Source organism: Muscardinus avellanarius, assembly GCF_963383645.1.
Source record: "Muscardinus avellanarius genome assembly, chromosome: 12".
NCBI classification, from domain to species: Eukaryota; Metazoa; Chordata; class Mammalia; order Rodentia; family Gliridae; genus Muscardinus; species Muscardinus avellanarius.
In genome coordinates, this window is record NC_137798.1 from 44,627,136 (window position 1) to 44,633,847 (window position 6,712).

Sequence of the window (6,712 nt, forward strand, 5' to 3'; positions counted from 1 at the left end):
TTTCTGTAGTCATATATAAATAAATCAAGTGCTATTTATTAGTGAAGCAACCTGATAGAAACTATGGTGGAATTTTATAAAGGCCCCAGGTGCTGTTTCATTGTTTTGTTAACATCTATACATAAAAATTTTTGTTGGAAATTTATTTTGATTACTAACATTTTGTTTGACTCTTGAACAAAATAAAAGATAATGAACATCATTAGAATTCCTTTTAGGGTTGTTTTTGCAGTAGTAGGGCTTGAACCCAGAAACAGCCTTCTACTGAGCTTCATCCCTAGCCTTTATTTTTTGAGACAGGGTCTTGCTGCATTCCAAGGCTGGCCCTGAATTTGCTAATACTCCTCCCATACCCTCCTAAATTTGATTACAGGAGTATGCTACCATGCCCAGCTATAAAGCTCATTTTTATTTATTTATTTATTTTGCAGATCTGGGGATAGAACCCAGGGATATTCGACCTACGAGTTACACCGCCTGCCCTATTTTTTATTTTTTACTTTGAAATAAGGTCTCACTGAGTTGCAAAGGGCCTGAGTAGCTGAGGCTTAATGCAAACCTTGATCCTCCTGTCTCAGCCTCCCAAATGCTGGGATTACAAGCATGTGCCACCATGCCCGGTTAAAGCTTATTATTATTATTTATGTATTTTTTTATTTTAATTTTTATTTTTTTGGTGGTACTGAGGTTCCTGGAAGCCCTTCTACCACTGGGCTACACTCCCAGACCTATTTTTTTTTTTTTTTATATTTGGAAACAGGGTCTCTTAAGCCAGCACAGCTGGCTTCGAACCTGCGCGATCCTCCTGTCTCCACCTCCCAAGCGCGGGGATTACAAGTGTGCGCCACCATGCCCAGCTTAAAGCTCATTTTTAAATGGCAGCTTTAGTTCAAGTATTTAAATGTTTCCTCCTTATTGGATATCTAATTGGTTTATAGAGAATATGAAAAAGGTTACAGTGGTATTTTTAAGTAACCTAACTTTTTTCTTTTCAAACCTCTTTCTTTGATCAAAAATTTCCATAAAAGCCAGGCATGGTGGTATATACCTATAATCCCAGTATTTGGGAAGCTGAGACAGGAAGACCACAGATTTGAGAACAGCCTCCGCAACTTTGCCTCTCAGCAACCTAGCAAGACTCTCTTTCCAAATAAAAAACAAAATTTGTTTGAGGGTGTACCTCCGAGGTAGAATTCCCATGGGGTTCAATCCCCAGTACCACAAAATGTTCCCAAAAGCAAGGTTCCAAGAGTCTTATCGTTTAAATAGCATATTTGAAGATACCAGGCTTCGAAAGTTATTTTTTTCATTTAATAATTCTGGTGTGAGTAGTTGAGGGTGATGTACCGGTCCCAAAATGTCATGTCTTGGGAGTGCATCAAAATTCCTCTTTCATTATTTCTAGTGTGCAATTTTCATATTTTTAGTTGCTTTATTTCTTGCTAGGGGAAAAAAAAGATCACTCTTTATTGACTATTAGGGAACAAAGCTTTATAAGAAAACCAACAAGGCCAGGCATGGTGGTGCATGCTGGCCTATAATCCCAGTACTTGGAAGGTTGAGACAGGAGGATCACAGGTTAGTGGCCGGCCTCAGTAATTTTTGAGGCCCTCTGCAACTTAGTAAGACCTGGTTTCAAAATAAAGAATAAAAAAATAGGGCTGGGGGTATAGCTCAGAGGTAGAATGTCTCTGGGTTCAATCCTCAGTACTGCAAAAATATAATAAAAGGTCAAGTGTTAAATATAATTTTAAAATTTCTTTGACAACTAGTGGATGAAAACATGCATGCTATTCACACAGAATAATAACTAACATTCCTAAGAACCAGGTAACATTAAATGGCAGCCAGAGATGGGTGTGGTACACACATCTGTAATCCTAGTATCTAGGAAACTAAACAGGAGGATTGCAGGTTTGTGTCCAGTCTCGGCAATTTATCAAGACCTTGTTTCAAAACAAAAACTTTTTTTTTTTTTTTTGGTGGTACTGGGGGTGGAACCCAGAGGCTTTCTACCTCTGGGCTATACTCCCAGACCTATTTTATACTTTATTTGGAGACAGGGTCTCACTAAGTTGCTGAGAGCCTCACTAAGTAGCTGAGGCTGGCTTCGAACCTGTGCGATCCTCCTGTCTCAGCCTCCCAAGCGCGGGGATTACAAGCGTGCGTCACCACGCCCAGCCCAAAACAAAAAATTTTAAAAAGGGCTGAGGTTATATATAGCTCAGAAGTAAGAATGCCCTAGGTTCGATCCCCAGTAAAAAAAAAAAAAAGTGCATGCTCATCTCATCTCTGGTATGCACTATGTTTTTCCGTACCCAGCCCTACTTTTGATTCTTTATTTTGAAACAAGGTCTCACTGAGTCGCAGAGGGCCTAAGTAGCTAAGGGTGGCTTCAGCCTCCCAAATGGTGGGATTACAAGTGTGCGCCACTGCGCCTGGCCTCTCATAACAAATTTTTAAGTGTATGGCACAGTATTAACTATATGCACACTGCACAGATAATCTCTAGAACGTTTTCACCTAGCTTGGCCAAGACTACCCATTGAACAACTCCCATTTCCCCATCACCCCAGACCCTATCAACCATCATTCAGTTTCTCTTTGTCCTATGCCTGACTTATCCCATTTAGCATAACATATTCCAGTTCATCCATGCTGAAGCATATGACAAGATTTCCTTCCTTTGTAAGGCTAATACTCCAATGAATGTATACACATTTTCTTGATCTATTCTAGTGTTTCCATCTCTTGGCTATTATGAATACTGTTGGAGTGAAATGAAAGTGATCTCTTCGTGATCTTGATGTTACTTGGGTGTGATGGAGCAGGCCTATCATCTCAGTAAGTGGAAGGCAGAGACAGAAAGATTGCAGGTCTGAGGCTAGCCTCAGCTATCTAGCCAAGACTGTTTAAAAAATAGGGAACCAGGTATGGTGGCCCATGCTTGTCATCCCAGCATTTGGGAGGCTGAGATAGGAGGATCGTGGTTTGAGGACAGTCTCAGCTAGTTAGTGAGGCCCTCTGCAACTCAGTGAGACCCTGTTTCAAAATAAAGAATGTAAAATAGGACTGGGGGTGCAGCACAAAGGTAGAATGCCCCTGGGTTCCAGCCCCAGTACAGCAAAAAGTAAAATAGAAAGAAAGAAATAGAGCTAGGGGCATAGCTGAGATAGAATACTGCTAGGTTCAAACTTCAATTACCCCTCCTTCAAAATAAAAAATCCTGATTTTAATTCTTTTGGGGTAAATCCCCAGCAGCAGGGGAGGTTCCCACAAGGTGCCAAACCATCCAGAGAGATGGTTGGATGAAATTCCAAAGCAACATTAAACACCAGGGTGATCAATCCAAAGCAGTCACTAATAAAATTTGTGCACAGAAGAGGCTGCCGTACCCTTGAGGGGAACAGCTAGATGTTCTGGTACATCCACAATAGGAGAGGGGGTCAGTTGAGGTGTGGAGTTTATAAAGGGGGGAGTAAGGAAGCTGGCTCATGCTCAGGGCCAGGGCTTGTTTCAGTGTTTGGGGCAACAACTTAAATACCTTAATCAGAACCTGAGAATGTTCAGCTTGAACGCAACTTGGGTTCAAGCCTGTAACAGGTGCTGTGTTTCTCAGAGAGTAAAAGTGGGGAAAACTGGGATACTCTGAGCACCCACAAGTGGAATCACTAGGTCATAAGGTAGTTCTATTTTATTTTCTTTTTTTTTTTTTGTGTGTGTGTGTGTGTGTGTGTGTGGTACTGGGGGTGGAACTCAGGGGCTTTCTACCTCCAGGCTACACTCCCAGACCTATTTTATATTTTATTTGAAAACGGTCTCACTAAGTTGCTGAGAGCCTCACTAAGTAGCTGAGGCTGGCTTCAAACCTGTGCGATTCTCCTGTCTCAGCCTCCCCAGCTCTGGGTTTACAACCTCGGCTATAGTAGTTCTATTTTCTATGGCAGTTGTACCACAAAAGAAAGGAAGCAAAGAAGGGAGGGAGGGAGGAAGGAATTTATTCAGTTCTTTGTCCATTTTCAATCAGGTTGTTTTCTGCCATTGCAGTATACGCATTTCTTATATATTCTGGTATTAGCCCTTATGGTATAGTTTATAAATATCTTTTCCATTCCATAAGCTGCCTTTCTATTCTTTTTTTTTTTTTTTTCCTTTGTACCTTGAGTGTGATGTACTCCTATGTGTCCTTCTGCTTTTACTGTCAATGCTGGGGGTGTAATATCCAAGAAATCAAGCCAAGACCAATGAGAAGAAGCTATCCCATTTTTTTTCTAGAAATTTCCAGATTTTATATATGTGTGTGGTACTGGGAATTGAAACCAAAGGAGTTCTAACTCTGATCTACACTCCAAGCCCTACTTTATTTTTATTTTTATTTATTTTTTGTTGTTGTCGGGTTTTTTTTGTGGTACTGGGGGTGGAATCCAGAGGCTTTCTACCTCCGGGCTATACTCCCAGACCTATTTTCTATTTTATTTGGAAACAGGGTCTCACTAAGTTTCTGAGAGCCTCACCAAGTAGCTGAGGCTGGCTTCGAACCTGTGCGATCCTCCTGTCTCAGCCTCCCAAGCACAGGGATTACAAGCGTGTGTCACCACGCCCAGCTCCTACTTTATTTTTATTGTGAAACAAGGTCTTACTACATTACCATGCACTGGACTCAAATCTGCAATCCTCCTATCTCAGCCTCCAAAATACTGGGATTATGAGTGTGCACCACAGTACCCAACTGAAATTTTCAGATTTTACCTTTTAATCTTCAATCTATTTTATGTTGATTTCTATGTATAGTATTAAGATAATGATGTAATTTTATTCTGCATGTGGACATTCAGTTCTCTGACACTTGTTAAAGAGATAAACTTCTTTCTTCATAATACTGTACCTTTCTATAAAAGGAAAAGGGTATACCTCTAACTTAACTGAGTTTTTCCTCATGTCCTAAAGTATGCCAGTTACACTCAATAAAACATTGGTATGTAAATCACCCCCTTCTGTAGTATTCCCTGTTAAACAAATACATGCAAAAGGGTAGTAATTAAATGGAAAAAAAGTAGTTTTAATAATAAAAATGTAGATATCCAACAGAGTTCTGACAAAAGTATAAGAGAAATCTGCTTAAGCCAGATAATTTAAGTAAGACAAAGTAATCAGAAAAGATGCTAAGAAACCAGGTGTGGTGGTACACACTTGTAATCCAGCATTTAGGAGGCTGAGAAAGAAGGATTGTGGTTCATGGACAGCCTCAGCTACATAGTAAGGCCCTTTGCAACTCAGTGAGACCCTGTTTCAAAGAATAAAAAAATAGGGCTGGGGGTATAGCTCAGATGTAGAATGACCCTGGGTTCTATCCCGAGTACCGGCAAAAAAAAAAAAAAAAAAAGAAAGAAAGAAAAGTGCTAAGAGATAAATTAGCACCAACCCCGACCCACAGAAAAGGTATGATCCAGAGAATGGTGATTTGCCAGGTGTGATGGAGAATGGCTGTAATACCAGTACTTGGGAGGCTGAGACAGGAGGATGGTAAATTCGAGGCCAGCCTAAGCAATTTAGCAAGACTGTTTAAAAAAAAAAAAAAAAAAAAAAAGGGCGGGCGGGCGTGGTGTCTCACACTTGTAATCCCCGCGCTTGGGAGGCGGAGACAGGAGGATCGCGCAGGTTCGAAGCCAGCCGCGCACGCTGGTTTAGGAGACCCTGTGTCCAAATAAAAATATAAAATAGGTCTGGGAGTGTAGCCCAGAGGTGGAAGGGCTTCCAGGAACCCCAGTACCACCAATAAATAAAAATAAAAATAAAATTAAAATAAAGAAGTGGAGGTATATTTCAGGAGTAGAAGGTCCCTGGGTTCTATTCCCAGAACCAAAAAAAGAAAGTTTAATTAAAAAAAAGGTTTGGTAGTGTGACTAATCATATATTCCTTTGCCTTTGTATCAGAGTAAATCAGAGAACAAAGATAAAGATGTTAGAAACTTTACCAGTACTGTTCATGCTTAAAAGTCAAGACTGTAACTAGAATAAGTACAAAAATTCCACCCCAACAAAACTAATATTTTTTGGTCCTAAAGTCATCAAATTCAATTTAAACTAATCTGTATTTCACTTTGATTACAATAATGGAGCTTTCAGGGACTAATATCCATTAAAATGAATTTAAGCTTTTAAGCAATTTAGACATGTATGTATTTATATATTATATACACATATATACACACAATGTATATATGAAATTATATAGACATAAAAATTCTCTTAATAGAAATAAATTAAAAGGAATAAAATAAAAAGCTTAATTTAGTATCTTGTTTGCTTTTTTTAAAATAACAAAAACAGATTCATTATCAAAATCTTGTCATCCTTACACAAATCATTCTGACTGGTACATATGTTTCTTTATGCTATTTCCACAAACCCTGAGTTTGCTTCTCCATCTATGTTTAAATACATATTCATCACTCTAAATCAAAATGTTTGAAATGATTTCTGTATCTTGGTGTCAGGTTGTCTGAACTCAGTTTGCATTTTGAGTAACTGCAGTAAAGTTCATGGCAAGTAGATGACCCTTTGTCTGCTTTAACCTGGTCTGTGTTAAATTGATAAAATATTCCCAGCTGTATCAACATCCAACAATATAATCAAATCGTAGTACTTGAAATACTTTATAAATGAATAATTTATCTCTTTATACTGTGGAAGCTTTGCATTTCCATAGGTT